The following is a 13107-nucleotide window of genomic DNA, read 5'->3' on the forward strand; positions in this document are numbered from 1 at the left end:
TTACTGGTTTCCTAATGACGGATAAATTACAGAATATTGAACAAACATATCGTAAGCTTCGCAGTTTTTATGAGTTTTGCAGAGAAAGTAATTTTACTTTTTTTTTGCAGCTTATTACACTAAATGTTATAACGAAAAAGTAAAGGAATAACAACATTCAGTTACCCAAAATGGTGCAGTATCTCGAAAATAAATGGTATACAAACAAATCGGTGGTATGAGGATGAACATACCCTATTCAAGAATTTGGGAATCGAGCAGTGATTACGCATAACTCTTCGTACTTTCAGTTGTTGGTATGTTATAAAGGTGACATTCAATTCAGTTTAAAAGACTCGAACAGAGTCCTTGTGGCTGACTTCCCTCCATCTGTGGTTCACTATTATAGCTTACCTATAGGATGTCTCATTTGCCCGTTTAACCTACATGTACATAAGGTACACTTCAAGTTGGGGGTTCAAGCTCTTATCTATATTTACCTGTAGTAACTCGAAACACATAAAGTTTTATACGAGGAACGGCTGCATTTTATTGGTTATTATATAAAAAAAAAACAATTGAGTAGACGTGCTAATCGTAAGTGATTTTACTTTCGAGAGTAACACAGAGTACAGTTTTGGCATGGAAGCATCAATTCAAATATTTCATGAGACATTCAACGTATTGACAGAAATCAAATAATTACTAAGTTTGGGTGAAATTAAACTGTGACAAAATTGAGAATTAGATAATCCGGAATCGTTATTTTAGAAATAGTCGTAGGGCTAAGAAAGAGAAACTGATTTTGTGAAAAACTAACATTGTCATTAATGTAAGTTGTTATATTAAAACGAATTTAGTTTCACAAAATGCTAAAATCTAAGTCTCCACATAATAGACGCAGCCTAGTTTCCATTTCGCAAGACTCCATAGTTAAACTGTAATATATAAAACATAGTATTTCCCTCCTTAGGTTTTAAATAATACATCTAGTATAGGAGGTAATTCTGGTGTCCCTATCTTGGTGAACCCATACCCTGTTGCTCACGTTTACAGACAAAAAATTTTTATTACGTTGCTTAATATTGCCTGGGGCACGTGAACGGCTTTTGCCGATGTCCTTAGTGGGAATATATTCTTACCTGTCACAAAACGCTGTACTTTGCTTACCATGGAGGGGGACGACTTGTTGAAGGTCTCTTTCTGGATGGTCCTGGTGTCACAAACTGATTCAATGTCATTAAGTACAAGAGATATTCCTAATGAAAACACATCTTGAGAGTCTGAGTGTATGACCAGTTTTCGGTGGTATCATACGAAGTTACGCAACCAATGTTAAATAATTCTACTCAACTATGAATTTACATTAGCTGTTGTTGTTACATGTCTTGTTGGATTGCATACTCAAAATCGTTATAATGTACTCAACCCTCTGTAAACGCTACGAGAAACTGGCGAAAATAAATAATTACTGGCGACGAGAAGTTCACATTTAGTATATCAATAAATAGAAAGTTTAAAGTTAAATTCGCTAGCATATTTTCACCTTGCAACACTTGTTTTAAAAAGTTTATCGAGATAAAATTAGTAAATAGGATTTGCATGCACATATATGTAAAGTGAAATAAGGATTGAGGATAGAAGAAAAAAAATATATCTGGACCTAGAAGAAGAATTTTTGGTTGTAAATTGCTATAAGACAATACAGCTCAAGACTACCTATTTGGTGTGCGAAGAACAAATAACGAGCACGTTGTTATCAATGTATATTGGATTAGACAAATCTTATAAATTTCTATGAACTTACAACAGATAAATTGAACACAAACCTTTTTTATTCTAAAATTATAATTAGACATCTCAATTTAACGGCGAAGTGATTTTTAATTCTACGGTGAGAGAGCCATAAGTTTACGGACTTACAACGTTAAAATCCAGGGCTCTATTCCCAAAGTTGGACAAAGCAAATAACCCTATATGGCTTTGCTTTAAAAGAAATAAACATAAATTATTTTTGAATGGTAATAAGTTTTCAAGTTTAAGCGACAAAGAACTTCATAAATTACTTTCTCCTTGTAAAATTTACATTAATGATAAACATGCAAAATAAGGACAACATCATAGTAAGTGGGTGAAAGATAAAACAAAAAATCAATGAAATTTCATATATTAAGATCTAATGTGATTACTGCTAAAAATAGACCCATAAAAATGTAAAAAAAAGATTATACAGTCATGAGTGGTGTATAACTTCGTACTATCATTCAAAGAACTATTGGTGATATTCTGTCTCATCTCTTTGATTATACAACAATTTTGGTAAGAATCTGTTGTATAGCAAAAGATGAACAAATCTGAAGTTGTTGGAGTGCCTGGCTCATGTGCTCGCACTGTCTTAAACCTAATTAAACATTCACTATCTACAACCAATTTTGGTGGTATTGTATAATTATAACTAAAGAGACGAACTCTCTTTAAAGCTTTTTCAGTACTACTACGGGTGCGTGTTTGTTTTCTTTGAACAAAGTCACATCGGGCTATCTGCTGAGCCCACCGAGGGGAATAGAATCCCTGATTTTAGGGTTGTAAATCCGGAGACTTACCTCTGTACTAGCGGGGGGACGCTAGTACGGCGTTATACAACACTCATGACTTCATAGGTTTTTGACATTTATTTGGGTATGTTTTGCCTTTGTGCATATTTGAGTACATGTTGAGGTATATATGTAGGTGGTTACGTTACAAAAGCTTTCCTAGATAATAAATAGACATTTTCTAACGTAGTAAGTACTTACTAATTTGATATTTTAAATACAAGCATTAAGTATTTCCAAAATTATATCTAGTTCGCTATTTAAGTAATTTCATATATAAATTGCAATATATATGTCTCGACTGAATTTCAAGTAATGTTTTTAACGTTTTCAATACGTCATTGCTTATATGAAGTCTTAAACTTGAATTCTATTTTGCAGTGTAAACGTATTTTTACTAAATGTGCAATTGAAAAACAGTGTTCATGCTGTTTTCAGTAAAATGACATTGACGCGCTTTCACAACCAATAAAAACAAAAATCATAGTCTTTGTTTGAACTTTGTATGAAAACTCCAAGGAAGACTTCAATCTGTAATTATTGGAACTTTGTCTGAAGTTTGCATTAATAGATCTTGTTATTACTTCCATAACATACAAGAAAATATTTTTTTTATTTTTCAGTTATTTGTGTATGAAGGACAGGAAGTGTGTAAACCATTATAAAAGTCAAAATTGTTAACACGTTTTGCAGAATGTTGTTTATAAAACTGAAGCTGTTATTTTTCAGCGCTGATTCATTTTAAAGAAGTTGAGTTGCGCGTTTTCTCTTGGTAACATACGCATATTTAATTTATTACTACTGTAAGTAGTCTCGGATAATTAGTTCTGCATCTGCTTTCTTTAATTTGAATAGACTCACAAAAATATAAATTAGTTTTTGAACATGAGATCTTTACTTTGGTGATGGTGACAAATTTTGACAAAGACCTGGCACTATACAATTTAGCACTACGTGATACAAAAGCACATGTATCTTTGCTTCTGTAATTGATGCAGGCAGTTCAACATGTATGATTGTTTGAAGGACAGCTATAGAGTAAAATGATGAAATACAGCAAAAATGTCATGTTTGCTATTTATTAACATTATGTGATTTTCATTTCTTAAAAATTGTACACTGAAATATTTTCATTTATGAAGGTTGATAACTGTTATTAACACTGATTTAACGCTGGAAGTAGAAGATAAAAGTTAATATAATTACCTGCTGTACTATATTATAAGTAATGGCTACTAAACATTACCTTGTGTCAAGAGAAAGGGCTGATAACACATGAAGATTAAGGTTATTCGATCATGTTTTCTCTTATTTGTTTTACCCTAAATTACTTAGTGGAGTTGTGAATAACGCATCGTAATGTTAAAACTAAGTTTTACTTTTGTGCTACAAATAGTGAAATAAAAGGTCAACAGACAGGTAGGGTTACTGACTAAATTTGGCTTCACCATGGTAATTTGCAATATGTTGTCTTTCTGTTCACACATAAACCATCATTGTATAGTTAGTTTGTTTACCTGTTTCCTGGCAACTTAACGGTATCATATAATATAATTTCTGAGTAATTTATTAATTTTATACATATCTAAATAACATTATTAGTAGCAGGTATCAGAAATAACAAAATCTGTTATCATATATCTTAATACATATTATTTAAAAGGATTATCATTAGCTAAAGATTATACTCTAACAGAATCACTAAATTCCCGATATGATACCTGAAAAGACAAGTGAAGAAATATATAAAATTACTAAAAACACTCAGCAATATGTACATGTAATACAGATGTTCATGCTCCATATGCTAATTAATATGATATTAAAATGTTTTTTAAACGTGTTTGATAACTAAAGTACAAGAATAGTTCTCGTAGAATAAAATACTTTGCTAAATTACTATAGATATATTAGAAACAAATATTAAAAACTTTCGAACGTCGAAAGTAGAAAATTAAAAAAAAATTGTAGTTTTTGTTCTAATAATGTGAACTTCATATATTGTTTTTATTTTACAATAATACGTCTCTAGAAGGTGTTATTTAAAAATAAATATTTTTAAAGTGATTCCGGCCTGACGGAGAGCTACATCCAATGAGAGACGACTGTAGCTCAGAAAAATAATATTATTATTTTGATTTTTTTTAACGAGACAATGAGCAGCATGTAATATGTGGCATGATAATTGGTATAGAACATTAATAGAAAGTCAAGGTTATGAAAATTATCATTTGAAATGAGCACGATTTGACGTGTATTTTTGGTTCTGTTCTAGTACACTTGATTAGGCCACGAACTTTTAAGACTTGTACGGACTTGTGCAAGTTTCCAAGGCCGGTATCGCTTACAAATAGCTATGTCACGACGTGTATATATATATATATATGTATATATAAAAAGGAAAAGTGGAGGTGCAAATCGAATGTCTCTAGGGTGTACTAGTGACAATAGTGTTATGTATGCTCAGATCAAGATGTTTTTGTAACAGAAAGAAACCAGCCGTTAATAATACGAGTGTTATATTAACATTTATTTAATAATAAATTGCTGTATAGTTTCAAAACGTCTCTCTTCAATGTATACAAGCTGTACAAATTATACATTAAAAAGTTACCAGAAGTGATATTTTGGATTTTCGAGGACCGAAAAAATTAGACTATGATTTGTTTACACTAACTCTTTTCTGTCGATAGAAAAGTCCACAAATAAACGAGTATATGTATGCTTATGATTAACTTTATGAAACAATGTTCAAGTTTTACCACTAAATAATATTAAAAAATCATCTGCCATTTCCTAAGATAAACTATGCAAATAAGTTATACTCGAAAAATTCTGTTTTTAGGCTGTTTTGGTTCTTCATATATACACTGTAGTGTTAGTACTAGTGTATCGGTAAAAACAACTATTAATGACAGAATAATTACTTATTAATTCTTTAGGAGTCAAACAACTTCTTTGTTTTAAAACTTTCTTAAGCTTTAATATAAAAGTGCCGTGGAAATAAGTTGCTTTATTTTAAACGTACAATTATAATTTTTATATTTATTTAAAGCGATTTTTTAAGTATTAATTTTTTTAATGATGGTAAAAACAACAGGAAAAGTTTACTTTAACTGGCAGGAGAAGAACACTTAGAAGAAGCTGAGTGTATAAGGCAGCAACATATGTCTTTACATTAAAGTAGACATTGATTTTATATATTAAAAAATCTTACATTAAATTACACAAAAAACTGTCTTTGTGATAGCAGAAAGTGGCTTTTGGCAGAAGAAACTAAATTTATATACCATAAAATGCTGGCTTCAAAGAGAGAAGAAACTAAGGTAGTGAAGAAAACTGGTTTATATGGCAGAAAAAATCGCATTTCTTATTACAGAAGATTGTTTGTTTAGAATTAAACACAAAGCGACACAATGGGTTATCTGTGTTCTGCCCACCATGAGTATTTAAACCCGGTTTTTAATGATGTTAATCCGCAGATATTCCGCTGTACCACTTGAGAGCTATTACAGAAGAAGCCAATCTTATATGATAGATGTTGTCATTATGTACTCCTACGGTGTAAAAAAACATACACACTTTCGTATATTACGTATTTATATACCAGCAATATTCACATATGTAGTTTGTATTCTGTAGATTATTTTTATTAAACGTCGACTTCCAGGAATAAGTACAGCGCAGAATAAAGTTGAACTTGTAAATAATGCATACTTATATCGTTAAAATTCTCTTACATGGTTATAAAGTGTGTAACTAGGCAGAACGAAACAATGTGCACCTCCTAACGACTTTCACCGGATTAGTTGAAAGTCTGAAGACTCATAACGTTAAAATCGGGTATAGATAGTCGGACGGGCACAGTACAGATATCCCATTGTGAAGTTTTGTGCTTAACAAAAAACAAACAAAGCATCACCTAACCATACCCATACCTCTTTCGCTTGTTGTAGTAACTCGGTATTCCAGCAATTTTATGTTTTTGTAACTTGCTGGGAAATCAAAAACCAAAACAACCTGTTTATTTGCTTACTTTAAGTGATAATATGTTTATCATAGCGACATGATGGTTCAATAGGCAAAAACATTATGACTAATCTTTACTTCAGATACACATACACAATCTTGAAATCAGTGAAATTAGGCTAATGGTCACCGTAGCGACACCTACTAGTGAGTTAAATAAGGTGTGAGTCACTATTCGACACTTCAAGACTTTTGTGGGCAGTGTTCCACGTAAGAAACTTCCAACGTATGACTCACCGGCACAGCTGAGAGGAGGATCAGGTGATAGCAGGTTCCAGCTTGTATGATAACTGCTGACGTGACGGAATTTGCAAGAAAGCCGCCTGTGATTAAAAGAAAGAAAGTACAATAAGTACAACATTTTTTTGTAACGTTCTTTGCTATAGCAAACCGATTTTATGTAGATATAAAGAAGTTATAACGGTAAAAGTATCTTGTTTATTACAGTTTAAGTTATTTCAGGCAGGATCATAATAACACAATTTATGGGAAAGCTGCTTACTCAGTGTTTTAACGCAGTACAGGTACCAAAAGAGAAATATTAGACATACATTTTTGTACTGTTAAAAGTACATAGTATCGATTATTAATAAAACAAAGTTGCAGTAAAGTTTTCTGAAAGAACTGGTCTATATGGATACAACAGTAGTAATCTAAAACCATGTTTTCACAATAATAGAAATTAATGTTCAAATTTGTTTTAAGAACACGATGTAAACAGAAATACTAAGTGTATTCGAAATATAAATGTTATATAAGTTTTACAAGCATAAACAAAACCAACTGGCTGGTAAAGTTCAGTGTTCTGGTGTCCCCCGCTAAGTGGATGATAGACAAGTTAGAACAAGAACTTGTGTGACTAATCGTCTCATTTTCTGTTCTCTGTTTCTACGTCTTTTTTTTTTTTTCTTAATTTCACAAAGGTGGAAAATATCTTCCTTGTATTACGTCATCTTAGCAGTCCAAGGGTTGTCAGAATACTCAATGACATCATGAGACGACAAGGTAATACAGTTGTAGCCTGTGGCTTTATAACCTTCAGTCACAATTTCTGGATTTAGTAATTATTCTTGGTACCATGCGTTGGATATTACCACTTTAGAATTAAAGATAGGACGTTACCTGAACGTTCTGTATTTCTTTTCTCTGTCCATTCAGTTGCAAATACTGCTTAGGGTTTTGTGCTACATTTCGCTCTACTTTCCAAGCGCAAAAGAATTCCACATTTGCGTTCACTGTAGACCCCACCCAGCTGTGATATTGGTTTCTACAGTTCTGCGAGTAGGCTGGTGACTTTAAACAGGCCCATATACTGGATCCTCTACTATCAAAACGTATTATATGTATTGTAGGTTGTGAATTATTCTCAAGATTTATGTTGTTTATTCACAAACATCCGGCCCGGCATGGCCAAGCGTGTTAAGGCGTGCGACTCGTAATCTGAGGGTCGCGGGTTCGCATCCTCGTCGCGCCAAATATGCTCGCCCTTTCAGGCGTGGGGGCGTTATAATGTGACGGTCAATCCCACTATTCGTTGGTAAAAGAGTAGCCCAAGAGTTGGCGGTGAGTGGTTATGACTAGCTGCCTTCCCTCTAGTCTTACACTGCTAAATTAGGGACGGCTAGCACAAACAAACAAAAAATCACAAACATCCGTGTAATATAAACATCTTGTATAATATGCAAATATGAAAATAAAGAGGAAAAGATAAACAGAATTACAATTAACAAATCGAACCTTTACGAAGCAACAAACAGAATGTAGTGGACAAAAAACACACACACACAAAACAATTTTTAAACCTAGTGGTTAAAATGGAGCGGAAAGGTCCAGAACACAAAAGGAAGTTACTCTTCTACCAAAATCTCAAAGGCACGGCATGGCCAGGCGTTCGAATCGTAATCTGAGGGCTGCGGGTTGGAATCCCCGTCGCACCAAACATGCTCGCCCTTTCACCCGTGTGGGCGTTATAATGTTACAGTCAATTCCACTATTCGTTGATAAAAGAGTAACCCTAGAGTTGGCAATGGGTGATGATGACTAGCTGCCTATCCTCTAGTCTTACATTGCAAAATTAGGGACGGCCAGCGCAGATAGCCCTCGTGCGGCTTTGCGTGAATTTCAAATACAGACAAAACAAAATCGCAATTTAGCCACTGTATAATAAACTTTCATTGATGATTGAAACTTGTTTTAGGGCTCTTAAGTTGTTAATTTAATAATATATATGTGTGACATAAGGATGATACTTAGAACGTTTGGTAAAAACTGAGTCCTACTACTTTGTACTTCGATATCTTTACTACTTATTTTATAAAGTTTGTTTGGATATCCACGCAAAACTACACAAGGATTATGTGCGATAACAGCCCCTAATTTTGTACTGATAGACTCAGGGAAAAGCAGCTAGTCAATAGCTCCCATCCCAAATCTTGGATTGCTCTAATCAAATAGTGGAATATACTCTTATCATTATAACACACTCACAGTACATAACACATTTTCCTTTACCCATAGTAACAGCATAGGAACAGCGTACCATTAGATTCTCAGTCTGGTACTTGATTAACTTAAAAAAAGAAGTGAAAAAATTGATAACAGCAATTGCATCAAATTGTCCTGTTCGAAATTGTTGTTATAGTATTATGTTATAGAATACACGTGACTCAAAACAAAAAAGAACCTTACGATAGAAATAAGTTCATAGATTCATAGAGACAAAATGATTTCTTTGGAAGAAAAACTTGTGCAAAATATAATTTATTTTTAACGTTTCACTGCTATGCACCCTGTAACAGGTCCTGCAAGGACTGCACTTTATTAAATTTTATTTTTGCTAAGTGATAACCTGGGCTTCATGACTATTTTAATTAAAATAGTCATGAAGCCCAGACTATCACTTAATTCATCAAATTACTACCCAAGACATCATACGTTTGGTTTGTTTTCTTTTGGATCTCGTGCAAAAGTACAGGAGAGCTATCTGCGCTAGCCGTTCCTAATTTAGCAGTAAAAGACGAGAGAGAAGGCAGTTAATCATCACCACCGACCACCAACTTTTGGACTACTATTTTACCAACAAATAGTGAGATTGACCGTCACATTTATAATGCCCTCACGGTTGAAAGTGCGAGCATGTTCTGTGGGAGAGTGATTCGAACCCACGACCCTCAAATTGCGAGTCGAATATCCTAACTACCTGGCCGTGCCGGGTCGTCAAATATAAGTATAAACGCTAATTAAATGGTATTCTGCCTTTAGGTTGCTACTCTACTGCTGCCTTCAGCGAAGTTCTGAAAAGAACTATAGTTGGTCTTCTCCTCAGAAAGACTATGATCATATGTAACCCCAGTTGTTAATTGAAAAAAGTGTTTTAACATATGCAACCCCAGTTGTTATTTGAAAAAGTGTTTTAATATCTTCAAGAGGAACAGCCAAGATTTTTACATTAGGCCGAGAAGTGGTTTTATCAGCTAGATGGAAGTTTATTTTATCTTTCCTTTTTTTGTTCGTATCCAATTATTTCAGCAATACACAGAACTTTACTATGGTTTTCTCTGACTTGGTGGACTATTTTAAATATGGCAGTATTATAGGGTCTTGCATATTTATTAAGCTCCTGAATTCTAATTTTCATTCTCCATTGTATTGGTGTTCATATTCATAAGGGAATATGCTGTAAGTAGTGTGTTTGATTTCCATTGGATGCTAATGGGATTTGGTATCATGACCGTATTATGCCGTGGCTTCTGAACAATGATTTTAGTTTATACTGTTTGTATTTCTTCTATATGTTTTCACAAAGACCTTTAACAAGGGGAATATGGTTGTATGTGTGTGCAATTTTTTCACCACTTTCTCTTTGTATTCTTTTTCTTTGCTAAGAGTTTAGGGTATCCATTTGGCCCAGCATGGCCAAGTGATTAAGGCGCTTTGCTCGTAAACTGGAAGTCGCGATTTCGAATAACCGTCACACCAAACATGCTCGTCCTTGAAGCTGTGGAGGCGTTATAATGTGACTGTCAATCTATTTGGTAGTAAAAGAGTAGCCCAAAACTTGGCGGTTGGTGGTGATGACTAGTTGCCTTTCCTCTACGTCTTACACTGCTAAATTAAGGATGGCTAGCGCTGATAGTCCTTGTGTAGCTTTGCGCGAAATTCAAAACAAATAGACATTCGCCTATTTTAACCGAAACGTTTGGAAATCGTATCACAATATTTCAGTGTTGTCTGAACAGTTTGTACATCATGCCCATCATTAACAAATTCGCAACTTAAATGATAATATTCAGAGAGATAAGTCAATTTAAGCGAAATGTTTGATAAAATAAGCCACAGATTATTTTATTGTGCACTGTCATACTGTTAAACCACAAAAGTGTTGTTTAATGATCTTCAAAAGACAGGCTATGCAAAAATATTTAGTGAGAAGTTAACATATTCAGTCTGGAATATATTTATTGTCATTTTAACATACTGCTTGTGCACTACTTACTGTTAAATCATATTAACATACTGCTTGTACACTACACACTGCTAAATAATATTAGTGCGCTGTTTGTACACTACCTACTGCTTAATCATATTAATATACTGCTTGTACACTATCTACTGCAATATTATATTAACATACTGCTTGTACACTACTTACTGCTAAATCATATTAACATACTGCTTGTACACCAGCTACTTCTAAATAATATTAATATACTGCTTGTACACTACCCACTTCCAAATCATATTAGCGTACTGAATTAATGGTCTTTAAAAACAGATTATTTAAGTTTAAGTTAAAATGTTAATACACCTGACATTTCACTGTCCTCAAATTACTAAGAAAATCGTTATTTTCAGATCACAGTTTAGATAAAATTTGTTGAGAAACAATCCAATAAATCTTGTTTGTAGAACATCTACACCCAAATTATTGTTATCTCACTTAATGTTCTTCAAAGGAGTTTATATAAAATGTATAGTAAAAAGTTAATGTATGCTAACAAGTCATTAAAGTTTACGTAAATGTTGAAGAAAACGTTAGTACATACCGTTTATACTCTACTTACAATCAGATTATTGAATAATTACGTTGGTGGACAAAGGTTTTATTTCTTTAACGAAATTGTATGATCTTCGTAGATTTAGGTGCGCTGATTGGAAAAATATTTGACATTTTTTATCTCGTCAAGTTTCTGAAAAAACTACTAATTTGCTAATTAGTGTTTGATTAAAATGTACTGTTTCAAGTAATTGCGATAGGTTATCTTAGGGAAAGAAAGAAACGGGAAAAAATTTCATGTATTTTCTGTAATTTAGTGGCACATTCTAGAATGTTCTGTTGTTACTGGTTTAGTAAGTTGCTGGAATGTATTTTAGATTATATAAAAAACGTGAAATTCACGTATGAGAAAGTGAATTCTATGTGAAACAGGCTATCGAAGCAATTTAAACAAGTGATTCAAAGTGTTGTAGACTATTCAGCAGTGGAGTTTAAGAGTGTCGAATTATCAAGAATACAGTAAAGCACATTATAATGAAGCTTATTTTAGCGCCAACTCTATTATGAGCACTGTATATTGAGCAAGATCATTAAATCAAAGTGTTTTTTTCTAACTTGCAATAAGACCTCTGTGAAAAATACGTGACAATGTTTTTGTTTTTCCCTACCTTTCATATAGTGAATGTTAGATTTTAGTATTTTATTGTTCTGAATTATTTTTCAGATTTAAAATGGCAGCGTGTTTTTTAGATGTGCCCATGCGCCTAATTCTTTTTGTTGCGCATGAGGAAATTTTCTTCTAAATCTCAGAAAAAAATGCATTTGAACTGTAATTTATCTTGTAAATTTGAAGATCAAGATCAAATTTGGTCTCTACACATTTGTTCTGCAAGTTGTAAAATTAATTTTGGGGCTTGTGTGGATGCTATTCGTATTCCAATGTCTTTTGCAATTCCTATGATTCAAGGAAAGCAAAAAAACCATCTTACACACATCTACTTTGCTTGATTAACGTATTTGGATTCTATTCTAAGAACAAAAACATTGAATATTAAAATTTACCATCTGTAATAAAGTCTGTAGTTCATAACAAGGACCCTCACGTACCGAAGCCCTCGGAAAGCTGGACCTTATAAGACGTATCTTCTGTAAGTGAGTCCATAGATATATCAATTGATTAAAATGAAGAATTTTAACCATTGATATCCACCAAATCACACCTATGTCATCAAGCTAAACTGAATGATCTTGTAAAAGATTTATTTTTTTTTCTAAAAGTGAAGTAAAATGTTTTGTGGTCTAGCTGCACGAATCGAATTTGCTTGCCAAGGACACTCAAATTACTGTCCATAGAAATAACCAGAAAAGGTTGCATTTATTTTTCCTTATGATTAAAAATTTGTTATTTTATAATAATGTAAATGGTTTGATAATAGTTTTGAGTCTGTAAGGGCGACTCTTTATTGACTTGTCAAAATTATGTTTGAAAGTTGTGCTGTTGCGCATTGG

This window comes from Tachypleus tridentatus, chromosome 9 (assembly GCF_004210375.1).
Source record: "Tachypleus tridentatus isolate NWPU-2018 chromosome 9, ASM421037v1, whole genome shotgun sequence".
Lineage (NCBI taxonomy): Eukaryota > Metazoa > Arthropoda > Merostomata > Xiphosura > Limulidae > Tachypleus > Tachypleus tridentatus.